The sequence below is a fragment of the Sceloporus occidentalis genome, unplaced genomic scaffold (genome assembly GCF_023333645.1).
Source record: "Sceloporus occidentalis isolate IW3139 unplaced genomic scaffold, rSceOcc1.0.p SCAF_80, whole genome shotgun sequence".
Taxonomy (NCBI): domain Eukaryota; kingdom Metazoa; phylum Chordata; class Lepidosauria; order Squamata; family Phrynosomatidae; genus Sceloporus; species Sceloporus occidentalis.
In genome coordinates, this window is record NW_028317060.1 from 3,648,587 (window position 1) to 3,675,695 (window position 27,109).

The window sequence follows — 27,109 nt, forward strand, 5'->3', positions numbered from 1 at the left end:
CACAATCTTAACATAACTTTTAATTGATTATTTAAATGCAATTTTATATAATAGTAAAATTGTCACTTTGATTTCTCAGTTTAATTGTTAGATGCAGAATATTACGACTGTCATTCAAAAATATTTTGTGCCTCATAGGGACAGGCATGTAGTTATAGAAATATTGACTTTGTTTACATCAAGCGCAAGTCTGACATTGTCACTGTCATGGCGATATAGTCTATGTTGTGGAAGAAATAGATATGTAATATACTATAATTACATTACATTTAGAAATGAAAAATACAAAAGCCCAATGTGATTTTATTCCCACATAGAATTTGAACATCTGGTAAGTCTGAACGTGTGAACAGAACATAATTAAAAGTGAGTGGTATGGGTTAGACTTGTACATTCAGATTTGTATAGAATTTAACGAGTTCTGCCAATTTCTTTAATTTTACAAATGTGAAAAAACATTGAAGGACACCAACAAAAGAAATGAAAACAAAGCTGAAATCTCCAAATAGAGGGGGGTGTCATAATTTTTACATGAAATGCTAGGGCAAAGGGATGTCTGAGCTTTTTAAAATAAATTTTCACTGTTAGTATAATATGGATAGAGGTCCCTTATGTATGACAGTGATTTCTCAATGATATCACTGAGCTCACTGAGGGTTTGTTTATTTTTTTGTGATTTTAATATTTATAATAATAATAAATATATATATATTCATATATTTATTTATTTTTTTAAATTATTATTTATATTTCATTAAAAACTTTTTACGTTTTCCCTTTGAAAAAAGTAAAACATTTTCACACTCCAGTTCTCCTGGACTGATCACACTGTGATCAGCAAGCGAGGCTCTGTAGCCACCATCCAGTGCAGGATGCATTTGGAGAGCTCTCCTGATGGAAATGCTTAATCACGCAATTACACACAACCATTTGGCAGGAAGCCAGAGATGGGTCGGGTGGATTTTCTGTGGCTGTTGGACATGATTGGGCATTGTTCACTTTTTGTGGTGGAGGATTTCCCACTGCCATATTATAGCTGATTTCTACTCTAAGCCTGACTTACCTCCATGGCCACCATCTTTATGCTGAAAGCTATACATTATAAAGAAACGTGATTTGCAGTAAGGTCATTATGAAGCCCATACAGGCTAGAGTCCTCTGTAGTGTATTTGTCTCTGTTATGGTATCTAGCTGACCCCCCCTCATTATGCAGAAGAGGGGCTACTACCCCCTGGAACGGTTGCACTATGCCTAGTGCTAGTGGGCCTATGTAATACATGTAATGCACTGGGATTGAAATGATTCAATGGATTGCCCAGTTCTGAAAAAATACAATTCCATTCAAACTGTCCTTGCTTTAGTGGTGCATATACATTGAGAGATGTAACATTTAGACATTGCAGTTGGCACCCAGGCAACTCCTTAACATTATAGCTTTGTATGCACTGGCTAAAATGATTAATGGGAAATCTGGCCAAGCTTTTATGACTCACCAGGGAGGCCAATGTGATAGTATGATCTTCTTTCCCGAGGCCTCTACATAAACATATGATACCCTCCCTGTGGGGTTCTTAACAGCAGAATGATGCATACACTCAAAATAGAGAATGGTATGGATTATCTTGTAGCTGTCAGGTAGAGGCATGTCATCCGCTTGTTCATAGGCAGCAAAAATGACAGCAAAAAGGAAAACACGCAATGTAATTTTTTTTTTTTCCAGAAGTGACTTCTTAAGGACATTTATGGTGCATTTATCAATAAATTTTAAATTACCATTGCATACATGGTGTACTTCAGTAGTAGCTTGTTAAGTGTACAGTTTCTTCTGATATATATATATATATATATATATACACTGTGGTAAAGTGTATGGGAGAGTGGTTGATGGGATATATGTCTCACCTGGTTACCTCAGCCAGGCCTGGTAGCAAACCCAGGTGCTCTCAGGTGAGGCTTCCTAAGCTCGTTACTGGGGAGGAGGCCTTAAAAGAAAGGGCTGTTAGGTTTTCAGAGGGAGGGAGACACTGAATGAAGGAGCAGCTACAGCCAGCGCTGCAGCCCACCAGGTATGAAGCTTTACCCCATACAAAACTGGTTACTTTGCTTTGCGTCAGACCTTAGGCTGCTAGAGAGGTATCCTGCTGTTTAGTTAGAGCCGGACAGGCTTATAGTTTGTTTTGTTTACAAGGTGCCCTGTGATTACAACATCTAAATAAACACGCATTTACGTTGGAAACCTGTGTGAAACTGTCATTGCCGCCCCATGCGTGAGCTGTCCCCTACAACACATATACATAAGGTGTAAGCATCCATTTTATAAGCCACAGATGAGAGAGAAGGCATTTTGTAAAGGTAATGAAAAACCTTTTGGCTTGTTATTATTGGTTCACTTTGAAGTTATTTAAACAAATTAAAATTATAGTGATTAGGTGCAAATGATGTCCCTTGACCTTAAGACTTTTTATAGATTGGCACATCAGAAATGATCTGTGTCTCATTCCATAAAATGATTACCCTTACAATACCTTGTTCAGGGAAAAAAAGGCTTTTAAATATCAGCACAATTCTCAGTGTGATATATATTGAATCATTACTGCAGGTGCTTGTATAGAGCATTAGTCTTTCTATTTTTTTAACTGTCTTTTAATGTTAACCTTACTCATACCTCAAACCATGCTGGTGTAGGAGAATAAAAATGTCTTTAAAAACGGGATATAACAAAACACGTGTTATCTACAGAAAAGTAGAGAAATGTCCTACTGTTGTTTGACCCCGTCCTCAAAAGATAAAAACATATAGATCATGCTGTACAAAAAAGAGTAAATGCATGGTATAATAAAGTTTGCACCTGGACACATTCTATACAGAATAAAATGGACAAAGCATGTTTATGAGTGTGAATTTTCTTAAGGAATACACTCCGTAGATTTGTGTTAATTCTAAACATATTTATTGCTGAACATTGTACACATGGACACAGAATCTTATACCATTTCTTTGCGGAGACTGGAGAAATTGACTTGAAGAATGCAAATATTTCACAATAATCCAAAGTAACAGAACTGAAGTTCAGAAGTTAAATAATTATCAGCATCCTTGGCCATTGTATCTCTTTGTTAGGGGATGTGAATATATTATAGTACACACCAAGTAGTATATTCATCATCAAACGGATATGTAGTCACTCATAAATGATGATGGCATATTCTAGTTAGATGTATATTATAAACCATATTGAAGCAGTTAGGTGCCTTCTGCTATGACTTCATTTGTTCCACAAAAGGAAGATAAAACTCAATTCAGTTGAATGATTATAGCTTTAGAACATTTGAATTGGGAACTCTTATTTCTCGTGTAAGATTTTCAAATAGTCATCACCTGTTTCTTCTTCAGGGTCTCGGCTGATAATATTCTCTGCTGTTTCTATACATAATGCATATAAAACCTCATACAAAAAGTCTTGGTAAAGCCCTACCTCTAAGTCAGACCCCAAACTACAGCCCCTAAAAGCAAAACCTCCTTTGCTGGGATGTGTAAATGTATATATAAACAATACATATGTTGTGTTTGTATGTATGTATGTATACGTTATCGCAGGTGCTAAAGGCAAGGTATGAAACATGTGTTCCATGTATCTAATCAAATCATCTGCAGCAAATTTGGTATTTTATTGCCTAATTGAAGTATAATGCACCTAGTAAAATGCATTCCAATATGTATTTAATATGAAAATATGGGCAATAAACTATTTTAATATTGCTGTTTGTATCTTATTTAAGTGTTCATTTCCAATTTAGTTAGACTATTTAGGTTAAATATTGTAAAAGATTTATGAAAAAAAACATCTACAGAGATAGACTTTTTTTCTCTCGTCCACAGGAAAGTCAAGTTAGGTCTGAATTAAATGTAATTTGAATATATAAGCTTTTTTAAACGGATGTTGGTGCTGTATGGAAGAAAGAGGATAAATACTATAATCTAAGTCTAACTGCAATTCAAAGACATTGATACATGGCCGCCTTAATTTGCTGAGTCAAATATAGTCATTGCAACACCCGAACACGTTCAATTCATCTGTCCCATCCTGTTATCCGCAAAGTATTTACTTTTCAAAACAGTGTTTCAAGGCCTCTATTTCAAGGTTATTTCCTACGAAGATCTCTTGCTTAAATTCAGTTTGGCTGAGTGGAAAAATGTTGAAATTGCACATGTTTTTATTTAAATGTCCGTTTACTCAGACTCATCCAAATGCATTTGCTTTTGGAAGAAAAGGTTTTAAACACTGTCATCATTGATGACATTCATATTGTCACCTTTTGAGACCTAAATAGAAGTGATTTAGGGCTTGATAAATTGTCTTAGGATATGTCAATATTTGCCTCACATAAAACGATCTCTACATTTTCAGAGATTTCTTGTCTGACATAAAAACATTTTTATGCTGCATAGTGCATAGTGACTGCTATAGTGGTTCTCCCAGTGCGTGGATAAAGCTAAGTGGCTCCTACCTGTCCCCCTCATAACTAGCAAATACACTAGCACACACGTACACATTTGTTGAAATGTCCTCAACACACCATAGGTATCTTTGTGTTTATATATATGTAGCACCCGCATGTAATTTAACATGGAATTTGTTAGAAATGAATTTGCGTGGCTTCGTTGTTCTTACTTGCCCAAGCCAACTACTTTCTATTTGTAACATTATTCCCTCCAGGTCTGTCCACATCAAACCTATGACAGAAGCATAAATCTTTTGAAATCATCCCAATGCAGTTTTGTAAGAACTTCTACAGTACATTAAGTATTAAAATGATATATTGTTCCTAAAGTATAGTACCATATTTGCTCAATTACAAGTTGACCCCTCAAAATTTGAATATTAATTTTAATCAAGAAACAGCCTGAATAAAAGACTACCTTATAGGAAAAAAGTTTTTCTAGTAAATATTAATTCACATGTAAACTGTTTTTTCATTTTTAATAAAAAGTATGTTTTTATTTCCTTTTATTTGCCACTCTGCCTCTCAGACTTGCCAACCTGCCCCCAGTTATGCACATCTGCCCCCCCCAGATATTCCACTTTGCCCCCTCCCAGACTTACCATTGTATCTCCAGACTTGCCCCCAGTGCTCCAGACTCCCTGGTGTCTAGGGGGGCCAGGCAGTGGACGTTTGCGCAATGTGCACAGTCAATCTCCGCTGCTGCCTGGTCCCGTGATGCCGGTGCTCGGTCATAGAAGCACCGCCTAGACATCCACCAGCTGCCAGGGAGGAGGATCCAGATCCCCTTGTAGCGCTGCGGGGATCTGGATCTAAGGCTTATATTCAGACTTGCTCGGAAAAAAACCTTAGAAGTCTTATATTCAAGCAAAAACAGTATATAGTTTCATTAGACTATGGTAAGATCCCCTAAATTTTAACCTTCTCGACATTACGTACATGTTTTCTCAAGACGTATATAATCATCCAAGGTATTCAGTAGAAAACTACTTGGTACAAAAAAAGTATATGATCAACTCACTGTTGCAGACCAAATTATTTTAGCAGTGTAATAATAGGGAACCATAAATGAAACATTATTGTAACGGTAATTAGAATAACACCTTTCCAGCAGACAGACAAATTTGGTAGTTATTGTCTATTGCTACTGGCATTAGTTTGGGAATGTATACATTTTTTAGGCTGGTTAATAGGTACTATGGATAACTCTAGGAATCTAGGTCATGTTCCGTTGATACATTATTCATAATTTTCTGCTTCTGCATCACTTGGCAGTATTTAATATTACATTTTAGTTATGAAGAATCCCAACCCTCAATCAACAGGAAACATAGAAACATGAGAATGGTGAACAAATATAAAAGGCATTTTATCACATTTTGAGTGGTAATGCTCCAATTGTCTGAACCAGTTCTTATTTTATGTTATGAAATCTGAAAAATATATAATCTGTATTTTTCCATTGTGCTGCAAGGAATAATTTGTCAACTCCATGGGTGCACTTGATTCAGTTCCAAACCAAGATGCCAGTCAGGGCCCTCTTTATTAATAAAAGGGTTTCCAGGCTAGGCTTCATGGTTACCCCAACTGTACCTCTCTACAGGCCTCTCCACTAATGCTTTTTCTGTAGTTGGTGTGTCACCTACAGCTGGACACCAAGATGTGATGACCAGGAACTCTCTGAATGGATGAATGGATGACAAATTAGGGAGAAGTCTGGTACATTGACCTCCAGGATACTATGGTGGCAGTTGAGGTAGCCAAAAGGGCCTTTCATATTTTGCCCAGCTCATGGGTTTGTTTACTGCCATTCTGGTCATCTTTAAGGCAGGGCAAAGGGGCAACAGAACTAGGTTAAAGCTACCCCTTCCTATCTTAAAGATGACCAGGATGTCAGTAAGCAAACCATGAGCTGGGCAAAATATTAAAGGCTATGGCAATGAAAAGCTTACTTATTGCCTGCCATAGTGGTAACTTTCAAGCATGGATAGATTGGATACATTGGGTTTATGCCCAATGATATTACATAGCATAGAACACTTCATGGTCACAATGCTTGTTACATATACAGTATATCAGATGAAACCCAGAAATGTGGAAACAAGGTTTTTCTAGCACAAATTTATCAAGGGAAGAAAGTTCTATTAATTTTGTGAATTTTTAGCTCTAGTACATGCATTGCAGTACTGTAAACGGCCAACATATTTTAAAATATATTTTGTAAGTATATATATATATATATATATATATATATATATATATATATTTACTCACAGAGTCCATTGCACACCATTCCAAATATTCCAAGCCCGGTGCTAGTAACCAGCAGTTTCCATGTAAAACACTTTCAGATGTCCTGATGAAAGTCAGTAATGACTGAAACGTTGACTTTGAATAAAATGAAATTGTCTATTTAAAGACCTGGAGTGCTGACCATCTTTTTGAAAGTGTTTTATATATATATATATATATATATATATATATATATATATATATATATATATATATATATATATAATCTAAAATGCTGAATTTTCTAGTTATTTTAATGTTATTATACTATTAATTAAGAAAGGTGCCCAAAACACCATCAGGAAATTGATAAATTAAGGAGTCAACAAGTCACCCTACAATACAATACTTACAATACTTACAGATTATTGAACCTATCATGTTTGGAGACTATCAGGAGGCAAACTATGAAGCAGTGTTGCACATTGAAATGCTACTTAGATATCACGGAGGCTACCACAGTGAAGAAAACATATGACTGTACAGTTAACAAAAACCAATTTCTCATCTGTTGAATTTGTTACCCATGATTAATAATATATTTTTATGTTATTCCTTGATGCATTTTATTTTTTCTAACTTCATCCTTTTTCTAGTGTTATGAATGGTGTCTAAAAGAACACCTGTTTCTGTACACAAAATTCAAACAGCAGACATTGTGCTGTGAATAACATATCTTGGTAATTAACAGCAGAAATGTTTACAAGACATAAATTACTATTTTATTTTTCAAAAATGTTTTCTCATGACTCATGTGCATGAACATGTGCCAGAAATGTGTTCACTGATTAAAATTAGATTATTTAGGGGAAAAAAAATATTTGAAATAATCCAAAGAAAAAAAATAATATGGGAGGAAATATGAGCATTAAAAACAACATGAACACAACATGTTTCACATGGCCTAAAAGATATTTCAATCATTATACTTGGTGAGCAGGGGGTATACAGTACATTTTTTAAGAGAAAAATAAAGAAAATAAAAAAACAAATAATGTGATATATATAGGTCGTTTCAAATAGGATATGCTATTATACATCCAGTTATATGTATACGTCCAGTTATAGAAATAAGGCTATACCTCCATTCTTATAGCCCATCATTCAGATCACGCCCAAAAATATATGGGGTGGTAAAGGATCCCACTCATTTTACAGTAGCGGCCCTTGTTTTCTTCTTTTAACGATTTCCCAGCTCAGACTATCCCTCCCCTACCTTCTGGCTGGACTTAAATGTTATAACACCCTTTCCAATTTTTAGTTCAACATCACCAGATCAGAAATTCTTAACATATAATTTTGGAGCCTACTCTCCAATCACATAAGACCTCTTTCCCATTTAGATGATGCTCGGGAATTTCAGGGGTGGGGGAATAATATACATGCTGGACACTAGTGTCTTTGTGGATAACTAAGTCACAACGTGAGAGTGGGAATCCAGAAGGGGTCCGGGGTGGAGGTATTTCTTCTTCTTTTTTGAAAACTTTTTTGTTGTAAAGTACTCATGCGTGTAAACTTTCTCTGCATGCTTATTTTCAAACTTTCAATAAACACATTAAGTAAAAAAAGGAATAAGGCTATATTATGTAGTAAAAATGGTTTTGAAACGCTAATCTCAGGTATGACTTGTGATTTACAAATGTGCTCCAGTGATGCTCTGACTTGGCCTCTTATATTTATATAGTAAATACCGTTAGCCTGAGCAGGACAGGTGTTTTTGCATATGCATGGTTTGGCATTTTTTACTATGAGAACAGAGATTGTAGAGCATATGGAAGCTGTAGAGAATTCTTCAGGGTTTTGTGTCAATGATTCAATGAGACTAATTGGTACATAATTGTTTTGGGAAATGAGTATTGTGTATGAATATTAGGGATTTGTTGGCTGATAGGAATATAGTGTTTTTTACACATAGCTTGCTTGATATTTATTAAAATAAAATCACTGTTTCAATTATATTTAACACCAGGATATGTATTAAACCCATAATAACACCCATGTAATAATATACAGTGGATAAAAAAATTCTACACACCCCTGTTAAATTGCCAGGTTCTTGTGATTTTAAAGAATGAGACAAAGATAAATCATGTCAGAACTTTTTCCACCTTTATTGTGGACCTATAACGTGAACAATTCAATTGCAAAACAAACTGAAATCTTTGAGGGGGGAAAACAATAAAAACTCACTATTACAAGTTATGGTTAAGACCTGCAGAGACCCTTACCTCATGAAATGTTTTACATACATACAGTTATATATATATATATATATATATATATATATATATATATATATATATATATATATATATATATACTGATCAGCTATAATATTATGAGCACTGACGGATGAAGTGAATAACACTGATAATCTTGTTATAAATGGCACTTGTCAGTGGGTGGGAAATATTAGGCGGCAAGTCCATTTGGTCCTCAAAGTTGATGTGTTAGAGTCTGAGTGACTTTGACAAAGGCAGAATTGTGATGACTAAACGATTGGGTCAGAGCATCTCCAAAACTGCAGCTCCTGTGGGGTGTTCCTGGTCTGCAGTAGTCAGTAGTAAAAAGTGGTCCAAGGAGGGAAAAGTGGTGAACTGGCAACAAGGTCATGGGTGGCCAAGGTTCATTGATGCATTGAGGCTCATTGCCTCTGCCTCATCAAGGCCCGTTTTGTTAAATACAACAGACGAACTACTGTAGCTCAAATTACTTGAAAAGTTAATACTTGTTCTGATAAAAAGTTGTTTGTTGCGTATGGGGATGTATAGCTGCAGACCAGTCAGGCCGGTGCCCATGGTAACCCCTGTCCACTGACAAAACCACATAAAATGGGCATGTGAGCATAAGAACAGGACCACAAAGCAATGGAAGAAGATAGCCTGGTCTAGTGAATCACATTCTAGATAACGTGGAATAGCCAGGTGCGTGTGTGTCACTTACCTGGAGAACACATGGCACCAGAATGCATCCATGGAGGCATCACCTTAGGATCTGCTACTAAAGTCTTGGTGCCAGATACCACAGCACACCTTCAGAGGTCTAGTGAGGTCCATACCTCGATGGGTCAAGGCTGTTCTGGCTGCAAAAGAGGGACCTACACAGTATTAGGCTGGTGGTCATAATGTTATGGCAGATCAGCGACATACACTCACTGGCCACTTTATTAGGTACACCTTGCTAGTACCGGGTTGGACCCCCTTTTGCCTTCAGAACTGCCTTCATCCTTCATGACGGTGCTTTATTGGATTGAGATCTGGTGACTGTGGAGGCCATTGGAGTACAGTGAACTCATTGTCATGTTCAAGAAACCAGTTTGAGTTTGAGATTATGTGAGCTTTGTGACATGGTGCATTATCCTGCTGGAAGTTGCCATCAGAAGTCTCAGGTAGGCTGGCGTGTTTAAACGATGCGTGTCCCAAGAAAATGTCCCCCATTACACCACCACCAGTCTGAACCGTTGATACAAGGTAGCATGGATCTATGCTTTCATGTTGTTTATGCCTGAAAGCGTAAGTCTGACCCTACCATCTGAATGTTGCAGCTGGAATCAAGATTTATCAGACCAGGCAACGTTCTTCCAGTCTTACATTGTCCAATTTTTGTGAGCCTGTGGGAATTGTTGACTTACTTTCCTGTTCTTAGCTGATAGGAGTGGCACCTGGTGTGGTTCGACATGTTGTGCATTGGTATTCTGCATACCTTGGTTGTAACAAGTGGTTAATTGAGTTACTGTTGCCTTTCTGTCATCATTCTGGTCTGACCTCTGAAAACAAGGCATTTTCATTCACACAACTGCCGTTCACTGTATATTTTCTCTTTTTCGAACAATTCTCTGTAAACCCGAGAGATGGTTATGCGTGAAAATCCCATTAGATGAGCAGTTACTGAAATACTCAGACCAACCCGTCTGGCACCAACAACCATGCCATGTTCAAAGTCACTTAAATCCCCTTTCTTCCCCATTCTGATGCTCAGTTTGAACTTCAGCAAGTTGACTTGACCACATCTACATGCCTAAATGCATTGAGCTGCTGCCATGTGATTGGCTGATTAACAATTGAATAGGTGTACGTAAAGTAGCCAGTGAGTAAATATATATATATATATATATATATATATATATATTATGTTGTAACCCAAGTGACTGATACAGGGTTTTCAGATACAAACACGAACCCAGCGTCCATCATCTTCAGAATAAATAATAAATATTTGTTAGAGCAAAATATAATTCCAATATGTTTTGGTTTTTTAATCTAAAATTCCATTAATATATTCACTAATCATTAAAATAGACAGTATGTTTAATTGCTTGCTTTTATGTAGGATTTAATTTGGACCTAAAATAGTGAAGTCATTACTGCACGTAGCCTGCCAGTGACAATTCCTTATTCGCTTCATAAATTCCAAATGATAAATATCTTAATGTACTCTAGAGTACACTAACGTCATTAATAAGCAAAGCATGTAAATCAGTGACAGACTAAATGAATATTAAGCAGATATGATTATTCCATGGTACTGAATCAGTATAGTATGTTGAAGAATTACTATGTGAATCGTTAATAGATGTGCTTTGTTTTTTTATTGTTCCACTAAAATAAATGTAAATGTTGTTACAAATTGTAGATAACATTGTGTTACTTTTCCTCGGAAAGTATGAGGATTTGTAAATATAATCAGTCAAATATGTTTTATACATGCATTTGTACTAAAGATAAAGTGCTTCTGAGAAACATTGTCACACACTTTACCCTGCCAAATGATCTCCTATACTACATGCTCTTTAATGTACACTACTGTAGTCTGTGACACACACATACACGCAAGTATGCAGGGAGAGTAACCCAGGGGTTTCTGGGAAACCTCCATTTGCTGTATAGCCAAAAGGAAGTTTAAATTGTATAAGGGGATGATTGGCAAAATCCATCCATCTAAACTTAAATACATGTTTTTTTCATAGGATCCTAAAAGTGGCTTTCAAATGTGGCTGCTTTGCTGAATTTGAAGCAAGTTTGCATTTATAACTGAAAATGTGAAATGATTTATGTACAATTCTGGAACTGAGATACCTTAAATGTCAAAATCTGTGTATTACACTAAGGCATAAAAAAGCTGTCCACATGGCAATGCATCCAATATTATTACAATATATAAAATATATTAAAAAATATATATAAAATATAATATTATTAAAACATGGGCCCAAAATTATAACTAAAAGCAACTAAACAAATACACATGAAAGAAACACAAAATTACTGTGAATCTCCCTCGATCTGGGGCTCTCTGCAAGATCTAACCTCGTTGAGTTTCAATGATCATGAGAATGGTGAGGAATTAGCCCAAAACTACACGGGAGGATCCTTTCAATGAACTCAAGGCAGCTGGGACCATAGTCACAACAATTGGTCACACATTACACCCTGATGGACTGAAATCCTACAGCGCTCGCAAGGTCCCCCTGCTCAAGAAAGCCCATTTGAAGTTTGCCAATGAACATCTGAATGATTCAGAGGAGAACTGGGTGAAAGTGTTATGGTCAGATGAGACCAAAATCGAGCTATTTGGCATCAACTCAACTCGCTGTGTTTGGACGAGGATAAATGCAGCCTATGACCCCAACAACACCACCCCCACCGTCAAACATGGAGGTGAAAACATTATGCTTTGGAGGTGTTTTTCTGCTAATGACACAGGACAACTTCACCGCATCAAAGGGACGATGGATGGGGCAATGTACTGTCAAATCTTGGGTGAGAACCTCCTTCCCTCAGCCAGGGCATTGAAAATGAGTCGTGGGTGGGTATTCCAGCATGACAATGACCCAAAACACATGGCCAAGGCAACAAAGGAGTGGCTCAAGAAGAATGACATTAAGGTAATTGAGTGGCATAGCCAGTCTCCAGACCTTAACCCCATAGAAAATCTGTGGAGGGAGCTGAATGTTCCAGTTGCCATACATCGGCCTCAAAACCTTAATGACTTGAAGAGGACCTGCAAAGAGGAGTGGGACAAAATACCTCTTGAGATGTGTGGAAACTACAAGAAATGTCTGATCTCTGATTGCCAACAAGGGTTTTGCCATACTACTAAGTCATGTTTTGCATAGGGGTCAAATACTTATTTCACTTATTTTTGTTGTTATTCTGTCTCTCACTGTTCAAATAAACCTACCATTAAAATTATAGACTGGTCATGTCTTGTGGGCAAAGGTACAAAATCAGCAGGGGATCAAATATTTTTTTTTCCTTCACTGTATATATATATATTATAAAAACGTTGTATGGTAAATGGTTCAGACATTTAGTAGTAAGTGCACAGGTGTTGCTGTGTTTATCTTCTGAATGTTAATAGATCTGATAGATTGCTATTAATTGATCCAGCTCCCTATGGGCAGTAGTTTGCAAAATACTCTGGGAAGATAGCAAAGGTTCACTCAGCTGGGTCAGGCAGAGAAAATATCATGTATCAATTAAGTGCATGGCATTGAAGCATAGGTTCCATAATTGAGGAACAACAGGATACCAAAAAACTTTACTGGAGTGCACTTATTTTTTAATGCCTGATGCATTTCATAACATGTATCATCCATCTTTAAAGCAGAGTATTATTATTGCCATTACTTGTATCAGTATAGCACCTCACCATAAAAATCTAACCCTTCAATAGTTACTCTTATACTTCAGATAAATGTCCACAGGAAGCAACAAACAATGCTATTGACTGATTGTGATACTGTACCAAGTCTACCAGAAAATGTATACATCTATTTCTACTAGTTACTAGAGTAACAAAAATATATTGTCCAGCATTGTAGAGCCTACTTTTAAATATTGTCTAGCAAAATAGGATCTACAGGAACATGAATATATTTCTATAATTATGGAAATATAAATTTGGATTAAGCGATTTTTAAGCAAAATCAAGCAACAGCCCAAATTTCTTTGGAATCCAAGAATACAGTATGTAAAATGATATGCTTATGAATCTTAAAAGTTCGTTAATTGTTGCTAAAACAGGAATAAGTAACTTCTGAATTTCTGGAGACTACAGACAAATTACATTCTGCCATCCACATCTTCTATCTTTATCTTCTCCCTTCTCTTCTATCTTCAATCTATCTTCAATATTATATCTTTGACTTTGTCCTCCGATTTGAGCATAGGGCAGAGGACATCACCAGAAGTAGTGACAAAAATTTCTGCCAGGTTATGTCCGTAGATAGAAAATTGAAGATCACTCATTGAAGATAGAAGTAAACATAAAAGATCTAGTTGGCAGAAGCGAAAGTGGTTAGCAGAAAAGGTAGGGAAAAATTTAGAGAGCATGAAAGAAAGAGTAAACAAGAATGAGACTGTGAGAGAGTGAGTTAGAGAGTAAGAGGGAATTTGGGCACCAGGCGACAAATTTTGTTCCCAAATTCTAAATTGGCTGAAACAAATGGGCAGTGAATGTAATTCATTGCCTGTAAAACGAATGGGCCAAAAATTAATCAAAACAGTCATCCAAATCTTTTTTGTTCCATTTGCATATGTCTACTTTCTATTCTAGACTAGTCTTGTCATTCTCCTGGAATATTTTGTTGCAAATATTGTTGGTGCTATATATATAAAATGCTAATTATAATCTTTTTAGGATAAGTCCCCATAAGCTCTCTTCCTTCTCCCTCTTATGATTGGTAGGAGACTTTGGGACTGATTTAAGAGATGAGGCTGATAGGCAGGGGGTGCTATAACCGCTGCCCAGGAATCAAAGGCAGTCACTGATGACCGATAATTGGCTCTGAGTCTGTGGGCCAAACCTACAGAGTTCCCATGTATGCAGACATACTACCAACCCCTTTATTGATGCAGATTAACATACTTTCTCTTCATCCTAGTCATAGGAAATTCAAATGTTATGAATGACTCAGATACATGCTTATTTGTGAATGTGAAGTCACACGCCTAAATATGCAGTCATTCTAAAAGATGATCTGTTTATACAAACTGTGATTGTGGCATCTTCTGGAATTTTAACCCATTCTCAGTAGCAGAGAATGTAAAAATCATATTTCTATATACTACAAAGCAAAGGATTGTGATCATTTGAATTATTCTGCTTTTTTCATTGTGTAGTTTACAAAATGCATTGGATATGTGATACAGAATTGCTTGGGCTGGAAAGCCTCATTCTGATGAGTCTTTCCATATTTTTTTCTTTTTTGGATCATTTGCAATAAATAAAATTGAATAATTTCCCAGATATGGAACCAAAGCACACATGTTTCTGTGTTGCTTGTGTCTGTATCATACATTTCAGTGGGTGGCAATGAACCAATTGGCATTTAACAATTATATGTCAAGTATTGCTTAATTTAGAAATAATCGGCAGGGTAAAACTTTGGATGAAGTCTAAAAAGTTGGCATAATAATGTGTCCATCTGTATAAATTATCCTTCATGTAGAAATACTATGTTGTGCTAGTAGTCTTGTTATTAAAAAGTAAATTAATATTGTAAACAAAAGTAGCAACATTGTAACATATATAGTATACTAGCTGTATTTTTAATGTCATATACCTTTTTTATACGCACAGTTCCATTATGTGAATAATAAACAAGCAACATTTGCAACTATATATAATTGTGTATACAAGTATATTTAATCTATATGTGTTGCTTGGTGTAGGCTAAGAATATATGTTTCCCCTGGCAAATAGAATATTGAGGAATTTCTTTTTTACAGACAATGGTAAAGCTATGTCCTTGGCACCCATCCCATAACTAGTACACCCATACTATTTGGGCCAATAATCAAAAATCTTGGTAAGGTTTGTTGAGAGGCCACAGATGGAAGTTGAAAGTCAAAGAAAACCCTAAAGCTATAAGTAAGTTAAGGAAAGCTGACGTAGATGGAGTTCTTTGCCTCAGAGGTCTTACCTCCCACCCTTGCTGCCGAATTGTAATAATATTGTTTCTTTTGGTAGATAGGTATAGGTAAACTGTAACATATTAAGGAATGCAATGTGTTAGAATACCCAGCAGTGCTTTCCCAAACAACATTATGCAGCAGCCCCCCTAACTTTACACACAACACTATCCTCCACCCTGCATACAGTATGCAGCACCCACCCATACACCAGGGCTGCCAACAGTTTTGCGGCCTCTTACAGAACACCTGCGCGCACGGGCAAACTGTTTGGGTGCAAAGATGGTGCACACAAGCAATGGTGGAGACACTGACAAGTTTTTTGAGCACAAAGGTGTCTCAGACAAGCCGGTTGGGGACATCATCAGAGCGGCACGGGAGATTAACAAAGCCTCCACTAGTGAGGGCTAGGGTGACCACATTTTATTTCTGCCATTCAAGGACACAGTATGACATGGATGAGATTTCACACATAGGTGCGTAATGGGAACCATGTTGATTTTAGATATAATAATATATTTATATTATAAAATACATACAGTCATTACCAGACATAAGCAATCTCAGGCAATTAACCCCCTCCATTACAGTCTTAGGGAATTAACCCTACATTGAGCAGGGAACACAGTAAATGTCAAATCATATTCCACTTTGCTCAGCATGATGGACAACTCCCATGATGACAAGGCTTTTGTAAAAATATACAGATTAGATTATTTTCTTGTGTTTATGACCTTAAAACATGAAATACAATTTTACACAGGCTTTTCTTCACCAGTGAATTGTTCAGAACATGCCTTTGAAATTTACAGTTTGTCATTGACATATCAAAATAGAAAAATCATTGTGCATGATGGCTGGCAGTATAGATCAGGTATATTTTTTTCCAGTGACTTTTTCTGTTGCCAGTTGGCTTTTACATATATACTGTATATTATTCAGGACAAATACAAGAATCTGGTTATGATAAAGGGAAAAAATGCTTCATCAGGATTGTATCCAAAACAGATTTTTAATAGAAAGAAAATGTTTACAGCCATAAATCATGTCTGTTTTCTCTGGGAATGTGTCTCCTCTGGGAGCTGAACAAAGACTATATAAGCTCATTTTACAACCAGCCACATAAACTTGAATATACCTTCAAATTGCAATTGAGGTCAGTGCTGACAAACTGAATAAGTAGGCATAATATAAAAACTGCTTCTGCTTAACTTTAGTAAAGTTCTCCTGCTCTGCATGTTTTAAATTATATTTTTTATAATTCTTTCTTTTCTGCTCGGGATATTGATAATGCATTTATTATTACAGCTTCCAGAAAGTAATTCAGTCTAATTTAAAAGGGTCAGTTTCACATATCAAGCCAAAAATGCATTTTAAACAACACAAAATATTATTAGCTTTGCTAGAAATATTAATGTTCTTTCAAGTATGAATGAAAAACACTTATAACCCCTTGACTTTTACAGACATTGTTTGTATGGGTTACTCACCCTTTTTAATAGTTTTTTGTTTTATATCACTATTTTTACTGAAAGTGGATAAAATGTATTCAAATATGGTATAATTTGCATCTATACCGATTGTCTTTGGAGCCTTTTATCACCGATATATCTTTGGACTTTAGAGACATACTATTGTATGTTGAGTATTTAGCATACTCTAGTACAGGGGTGTCCAAGTTTTTTCTGCAGTGGGCCACTTCATCAGAATTGTATACATGTGAGGGCCGCACTCATTTTTCACTGAGAGAAAATATGGCCTTTATTAAAATATTCAGATTAAAATAAAGTAAATGACACAAAACCTTTACTTTTCCTCTCACTGATTTCTGGGCCTAGAAAGTGTTGTGACTACAAATTCAGGATAATTAAAAATGAAATAGTTCTATTTATTCTAGGGATGCACCAAAATGAAACTTCTGGACCAAAACATTCACTTAGCCAAAACCGAAAATGACCCTCCACCTTTAAAAATAATAATAAAAACTCACATTTTTAATACAAGTAGGTAACACACCACAATTGGACAAAAAAAATTAGCAATGTGACTTGGCATAATAGGAGTGTGATTGCTAACAGCAATCACACTCCTATCATACCCAGGCAACCAGTACATGCTGGTACGTAGGCATGATGGGACTGTGCTTGCTGTTAGCAATCACACTCCTATCACGCCAAGTCAGCCAGTACATGCTGGTACAGGGTGGCTGTAAGTGATGTGCAGACCCCATACTGCTGGCAGCATCAATACACAAGGGGGGCAGCTAGCTAGGTTTCAGCATGTACTGGCTGACTTGGCATGATAGGAGTCTGATTGCTAACAGCAATCACAGTCCCATCATGCCTAGGTTCCAGCACTTACACATCCATGCTATCACACACACACTCATTCATTCATATACTCATTCATTCACAGATTAATTCCCTCAATCACGCATACTCATTCAAACACCCTCCCCACCCCCTTACCTGCACTGCAGCTCATCGATGCCGCTCACAGACTTCAGCAGGGGGCGCGGCCTCCCTCTGCGTTCTCTGGTACTGCACAGAGGAAGCAGTACTGGAGCAGAGTCATGTGATGTCACGTGAAATCTGCTGGGTTCCGCTTCCTCTTTGCAGTACAAAAGACCCTCCCACTGGTAAGTAGCAGGGCTCTTGTTGTAGCAGGGCTTGAGATACGGCCCGTGTAAGATCGGTTGCCCTGGCTGCCGATCTCACGCGGGCCTCACCTCGAGGTCTCGCGGGCCGCATTTGGCCCGCGGGCCGCATGTTGGACGCCCCTGCTCTAGTACCTATAAGAGAAAAGAGATTTGCCATACCCAAAGGAAAGGGCCAGTAGAGGCTCACATTTCACTCCAAACCTGAATGAACATTTACTATAGTGACTTTTGGACACTCTAACAAACACCATGTCTGGATAAAAGGAGAGTTGGTGATAAGCACCACAGTTATACTCCCCTGTAGTGCCAAAGGGAATACTATATTAAGTTTCATGAATAACTGCTGTAAATTTAGGTTCTTGTGACGTAGTGTAAAGCCTGGTTTACCAGCCAAACACACTACAGCACTCGATCTGCCACTGGAACAGGATATTTAGATTGTGCACACTTAATGAATGCTGAAGACTGAAGGTGAAGTGGCGCATGATTGATTCACCAATTAGAAAAAGATACAAAACAGGACAGGAGACCAGCGCCACATGCTGGGTGTTTTTCTTTTATTTGTCTCCTGACCTGTTTTGTATCCTATGCTGATGGATGATCAAAGGTTTGAGAATTTGTGGTATATGTTTATGGCAGTAAGAGACGTGTACTATTTCTCGCTCAGTTACTCATTAGACATTTACTTTACTTATGTAAGAAATACTGGGAAAAGCATAAATTGTGTGAAGTTCTTGCAGCACAATGCTAGTCTAAGCACATCAAGAGTTAATCATTCTATCATTTGAAATGGTGATTTACAAACCACAAAAAAAACGCAGTATTGTGTTTTCTCTTGAAGCATTAGAATTTGCCTTTAAATTAACTGATAATGTTTGTGTGATAACTATGATTTTTTTTTCTCTTTTGTGTGCAGACAAAGACATTTGAAACTAAGGACTACACGTAAGTACTTTGATTTGTCACCTATGACTAATATACTCGAATATAAAAATGTTGTTGGATGTTAGGTTGTTACAGGCAAGCTGTGCAATGTAGAATGATGACATAGAGTCATACTGAGCCTTTGGGTTTATATTGAAACTGCTATATGGACAGATGTCATGAAAATCTTCATATATATATATATATATATATATATATAGTTCTATATTGTAGTGGTATTAAATGAATTAATTTGCTTTATAATACAGCTATTTGGGTAAAAATCGAGTTAAGCTGTTAAGCTCAAAGAAACTCTGTCAAGGATGCTATCTAAGGGTCCATAGAGGACTCCAGTTTGGCTTAATGTGTTAACACATCATGTTATATCACATCATGTTATATCACATCATGTTATATCACATCATGTTATATGACATGTTATATCACAACATGTGTTTGTTTTGAACTAAGGGAACTGGTTATAATGTATTTAATAAACGTTTCAGGCATTTGTAATATATACAAATAGCACACTTATCATACTGGTTATTAAGACTACCCACTCTGCTTGTTTTCCTCTGAATTATTTAGCCTTTTTGCACTGTTATGCAAAATACATGGTATATTTTTAAATACCCTTTATATAATATACTGTGTACATGAATGTACAAACTCATATATTTTCTATAATAGGTATAATGGGATGTGTCTAAATGTGTCCACTAACTCCTGGGAACTGACCTGATTTGACCCAGAGGCTTCAGGTTTCACAGGCGATTATCTCTAGGGCCACATTACTCCCATGGTATATGGAATGGCATCTAAGCTTATCCATACTCTGCCCAGTTCTGCCCACCAGGCCAATTCATTGCCATCCTAACCACAAGGCATGCCTAGTGCCACATCCTCTGACCCAGCTTAGCCCCCTCTGTGTGGAGCAGGTAGCAGAAGCTCTCAGAGGAGCGTACCTACCAAGATGTTTATAACACTCCACTGAAGATTCTATTTTTCCCCTGCCTATAACATTTGTGTTTCATGTAATAGACATGTTTTCTGTAACATCTGCTATATAGGATGTATGAGTATAATGTACAATGTTACCTATTTTCTTATCTCTGTAGCAATCCTACTGTGTGTAATAGCCACATTTCCTAATCATGTTGCTTGATAACCTTCCTGCTCTAAGCAACAATTTCCCCAGCTCACTTGTCACTATGCATTTTCACAGAATGTAATCTCATTCCAGTCTTCACAATGTGCGATGAATTTAATGGGCAATTGTCCTGCATGCTTCTCTGTATTCCATCTGTATACTACAATATGGGTAATTTTTCTGCTCTCTCCTCAATTGTGTTGACTGTAACAGGCCATGCTCCCTTGTTCTGTCCGAGTGATATCCTACCGGTTCCTTCCTTTCTTTCTTTCCGTCACTTTACTGCGAGAAAATTAAAAAAAGGTCATCTGCATTTTTAGTTTCTGTTCTGCTGAAAGGACTTTTTCAGGTAACTACCAGTTATAGAGCCATTTCTGTAACAAAACTGGATCAATTTAACTACAAAGTAATACAAAATATAGCTATTTTCCAATAAATATAATATTTAAACGCGTTTGATCCTACATTTTACAAGTGTAACAGAAAAAAGGAAAAAAAAAATAGGATTACTGAATTTCTTTTGAAAGTCCAATAAAGTGTAAAGGAACGCTTGTGTCTCTTTTGTGGATAACAAAAGCAACAGAGTAGTATAAATGGCATAAAAGAATACCAAATGGCATATTAAATTTCGCATTTAATACATAATAATAAGAGTGGCAGAAGTCAAGGTGAGTTTTATGTTAGGCAGATAAAAAACACAGTAAAAGATATAGTAAAATAAAATCTATTTTTGCATGTACCCCTAAGGCTCAGTTTAAAGCCTTAAAAATATAATGCTTAAATAAAAAAATATAATTCTTTTGTGATTGCTTGTTAAACGATGTGATATTAGACATATACAACTGGGGAATGTTAAGCCGCTTTAAGTAAAAGGTTACAAATTGTGTGCAACTGACTCCATATGATTAGATGCAGTGGCACTTAAAGGTGCTGTCGCACCTAGGGGGGCATCTTAAAATGTACCCACATAAGTGCCACTTCACATAGAGAGAAGTAAAAGAAACCTTAAAGGTAACACCATTTCAGAGATGGGCAGGCTGAGTAGTGAAGACAGACAGGATTAAGAGGTCCTGCTGAAATGTTTCAAGAAAATACAGCCAAACTGTATGTTATTTTTTTTAGAAAAGGAATAAATACCATCATAGTTCATAATAATATAAAATTCTAGGAAATTTAAAAAAAAATATCTATTGAGAACAGCACCATTAAAGGACGTATCATACAAAACAAAAACGTGAGGCTGAAAAAGTATGTGAGATATGTGTGATGAACAAGGCAGATATATTCCTATTTATTTTGGATCACCGGGTAAACCCTTTAGAAAGTGTTTTCAGGCTTCTCGGGTTCTTTCATAACATTTGACAAAATACCTCTGATTAAGGCTTGGGAATAGATAGATGTGTAAAAAGCTTAAGGTGATTTTGAGAACATAATAATGCATTATTTCCAGATCCTTGCTTTGACAGCACATATTGTTAGTGGGATGTAGAGATGTGTGTGCGTCATGCGTATGTGATCCAAAAAATACAAATTCAATATTTAGATGTGCACCATAATTTTATGCACTATGCATGCCATAGCAAATTAAGTAGCCAATATTTTTATTGTTAATGTAGCCAGTTGTAGGGTTACAAGCACAAGAGCTTCCATATAGTACTGTTAGCACGGATTTCTGTAAGTGTATCTGTTATTAACTCCCACATAGCTGGAATGTGTCCTAAAAAGGTAAGGGAATTGCCTTTTCCTAGTGTGGATTTATATGAAAGAGATATACAAATGTTCCTCTTCAGGAAAGACAGCTTCTCTTTGGGAGCCTATAGTCTATCTGTGCCTCTTTCCTTTTTTTCTGGGCGCTCAAAATGTTTCATGGGTATAGTGTTCAAAAGCCACTATCATTTTTACATAAAATGTGTAAATTTGTACAGCAAAAATTGTGTATATAACTAAAATAAATCCTTCCGAACACATAGATTTCTAAAGGTTACAATGTCTCAGGTATCGTTTTCTCTTGGTCTGCCAGTAACTTCTATCTACACCTCCTAAATCTATTTCCAATGTTAAGAGGTATGCTAAAATGCATCTACCTTTACTTATCTCAAAGGAAGTTTCTGATATTACTTTGGTGATTGCTCCTCAAGGGGCACATTAGATTTTCAGAACCATAATTTTTCCGCTGTTACAACATACAGGGAAGAATGGAAGGATAGGATAAAGGAAAGGACATTACCTGCACATAGATTAAAGACCTGAATTAGGTCACAAACACAAAAATAAAAAACACAGATGGCTAATATTGGTTTGAAGTAGGCTGTACTAACATTTTAATCTGTCATTTTTAATTCTTTTTTTTTTTTTAAAGAATTTTTAAAATGCTAATGCTTAATAAAATAGCATTAAGTCTATGACATGCATTTTAGAATCATAAAAGATTAAAGTGGGTCCTCAGGTGGAAACTCTAATAATTTATCAAGTGTCTTACCAAGTACAAAGAAAAAAACCCAACACAATAAGCCAGGAACACTTTGCTTTTAATTGGTATTGACCACAGGAACCAACCCATGATGATCAATATTTACCCAGTACTATGTTATAAATAATGGTTGCTGGTACCCTGACAGTCTAACCACCAGATCCTAAAGTTTTTCTAAATTAAATCTGCACTAACAAACTGCTAACTTCTATAACCTGGGAAATCATGGGCAGGCGGAAAGGTGTAACTTGTTGATAGCACAACCATAAAAACACTTTTGATTTTGCAGTTGCGAGGTTCCTCTGGATGTGGGTAAGGATAGTTGACACACATTTTTAATTAAAAATGTTATCTTATGCCACCCATCCCTGCCGTTCATGATTGTTTTTGTGCAAGCCCAGCAGTTTTAGATCAGCAGTCATGCTCACTTTTTTATAAAGGTTATTAGAACTTTCCTTCATATTGCATGTTAACATACACTAATGAAGAGGACATTAGAGTGGAATAACCATTTTAATTAAAAGTAAATATTAAGTTTTACTTAATACATAACATCTCCTACTCCACTTCTGTTAAATTTCATGTATATCTGTGTAGTCAGTCCTTAGCCAAAGTACTATTCCATAAGAATTTTGTCCTAAAAAAACCCATATGTTCATCGTTGCACTCATGTTTGACCATGTTTCGATGTACGTTTGCTCGATGGCAACCTCTGCTGCTGCTCATCACATCCGCCGGGGCTTCTATGCTGGCCCTCCGTCATAGAAGCCCCGGCGGAAGTGCTGGCAGCAGCGAAAGTTGTCTGTGCGCATCAGGCAGATCTTCCCCGGCTGCCAGAGAGGAGGATGCAGGTCCCCTGCAGGGGGATCCTCCTCTCCGGCAGCTGTGGACGTCTGTTCGATGTGCTCAGACAACCTCCACTGCTGCTGGGGCTTCTATGAAGGAGCACCAGAAGCACTCCTTCAGAAGCGGGGTTGTCTGCATCGCATAGACATCCACGGCTGGTGGAGAGGAAGCTCCAGATGCCCTGCAGCGCTGCGGGTGATCTGGATTCTCACCCTGCTGTTTGCCTGAAGCAGGGCTAAATGATAGAAAGATAACAGATGCTCGGCGCCCGGAAATGCCGTGCGGCCCGGTTGCTTATAGGCCACAGACCAGTACAGCTCCGCGACCCGGTGGTTGGGGACCCATGTATATGTGTATATATATATATATATATATATATATATATATATATATATATACATACCCGCATGGCATATAGATGATGCGGACTGCTTTATTCTGTAACACAAGACTTTTAACCATTCTTTTCACTGCTCATTTAGTATTACGTAAACATAATTATTTTCAAATATTTGCTGATAATTGTGTTTAGTTATGTATGTTTAGCGATAAATACAATGGTATGGTTTGTGAAAGCTTTGCATTTGCATTATTATCTTCTGATTAACACTCAAATACATGTCATTATTTTGCTGTTTAAAGCAAATTAAACCTAATTAAACCAAATTTTAATCATAACATATGGAATTGTTGATTGTATGTTTGATTTTATTTTTAGTCATATGTTGCAGTAGTTTCTTCAATTAGCCTCATGTAGTGACAGTTGTAATCCGTTTGGGAACATTGAAATGATGTTCCTTGTGGGCCAGTGATAATCGCCGGGGGCAGACTTATGATATTTAGCCCAGGGGGCAAGCCTAATAGCCCCAATGATTCTGAAGTAATATTATGCAAACTAAGCTAAAACAGCAACATGGAAACTATACACAATGTTCAACCACTGCCTTGTTTAATTGAACAGCGCATCAATTTCTACGTGGGGAAAATATCATACATAAGCATACGTCAGGTTTGTATGTGGCCTTATATTAATCAGTACCATATTCTAGCCCAACGAAGGCTTAACAAGGCACTGTTGCACAAATGCAGATGTTTTCTTCAACAAGAAAGTGAATGGATATTCTCTAAATTGACAACCTTAAGTCAATTCTAAAAGTCTAAAAGATACTGGTTGTATCTTGTCAATTACTGCTCAATAAGTTCTGCATTCTGAAACTACTTTCAATGTTATAGATAAACATTGATATAAATAACTAAGAAACGTGTGATTCACATAATAGAATCACAATTAAATAGCAGTGCACCCATGTATAAAAAAAAAACTATAAAACCATTTTCATTTGCACCAAATCTGGGTATCAACAGCAGACAGGTAAGAACGGCATTATTAACTACATGTCAAACAGAGATATTGTTTGTGGTGGCTCATCATTATAGGTAGCTGTGTGCAGTATATCATATATGAACATTTGCCACCTGATCCTAGACTTAATTAGAATGTTGGATTTTTCTTTTTGCATTAGCTAATCAATCACCAAGCAATTGCCTAATACTACCTCCTGCCTTTCTCACCCAATAACCAAAATCCACAATTTCAGTATTATTTTAATTTATTATTAAAACAATGTCCTATTTTATCAAGTAACAATTGAGTAACAGTGATACATAGGAGAAAGCAAAATAACCATGCAAAATATACATATATATATATATATATATATATATATATATATATATATATATATATATCTTTTCTTGCATATTAGTTCCTCGAGAAATTAAATAGAGATACTTTAATGGCCATATACATACAAAAATAATACTTTTGATTTTCTTGAATAATAAAGTATTAATCAATTGAATCATAAAGATAATGATCTAAATGAAGACTTTTGTTACTCTGTTTAAGGGTTAAGTGTTTACTAATGATTTGGTGTTTCAGTCAATAAGGGCTAAGTGTCTCAGCTGTGTAAATTGTTGGCACTATATAAAAAATATGATAATAATAATAATAATAATGATAATAATAATAATAATAATAATAATAATTTCAGCACTCGTATATGAAAATAATACATTTTTTTTCCTTTTTTAAATCTTCCACATTTGAGGCCTAGTTTCCTGTATGATTTTCCTTGATCAGTTGAGTCCTTAGTATGGCACAATCAGTATTCATGCTGTCCTATCATCCCACTGCTGGACCATCCTCCCCTACTTTATGACAGAAACAATAACCTCTAAAGTAATAAATGTGCTTACAATACCCAACAAAACAAAATGGAGTACATATTTTGACTGTGTTCATGAATGTGATAACGTGGCCATTTGATTATACGAAGAACAGAAGCTGCCGAATCCAGTCTATACGAGGTTAAGGATTTTGGAAAAGTGTTACTCAGCCAATGGAAAAATAGGTTCTCTTCTTTATCTCATGGTACAGGCACATGGTGTTTTATTTTTAATGAAGGACTGAAAATGTAGCATCTAAACATATTTGCCGTGAAATACTTTAAAGCATGTAAAAACACATTTTACATAGAAAAACAAATGTATTATTATAGTCCTCACTTGAATATGATGTACTACATTTTATGAAATATGTTTGTTCATGTTTTTTATGACATTTGTATTTTTTTATTTTTATATTTGTCCAGGCTAACTCCTTTTTCTTACAATATTAACATTGAATTTTGAGAGTCCTCTTAATTGGTCATCATTTAATCTGTCATTGATTTGCAAGTTCACAATGGGATGATTTAATACAAAGGGGATACTTAATCTGTGACATGTTACGTATAGATTTCCATATGCAAATATGGGGCATTTATATGCAGTAAGCTTTTATGAAAGACAAGCAAACATATAGGCTATTATTTGCCTTTACACACTCATAAAAACCTAGAATTTGACAGTACATAAGATTTGTCCTGTTGTCAGGGATTTAAACCCATTTTATGTCTATCCCATGCCTGTTTAAATTTCCTCACTGTATTAGCCTCCACAACCTCTTCTGGGAAATTTTTCCATGTATCTACTACTCTCTCAGTAAATTTGAACTTCCTTACATTTTTTTCTAAGCGTCTAAGCCTCTAGTTTTTGACTATGACCTATTCTTCTAACATAGCGTATCCTTTAAAATAAGGTTGTGTGTCCTGTACTTTGTTAAATCCCTTTAAGTGTTTAAATGTTTCTATTGCATCTCCCCTCTCTCTTCTTTCCTACAAGCTATACATGAAGATCCCTTAGTATTCCCTGATAATTTATATCTTGCAATTTACCATTTTTGTAGCCCCCCCACTCATTCCTGTCTTTCAACTTTTGCCTTATCCATTCAACTAGTTTGACATC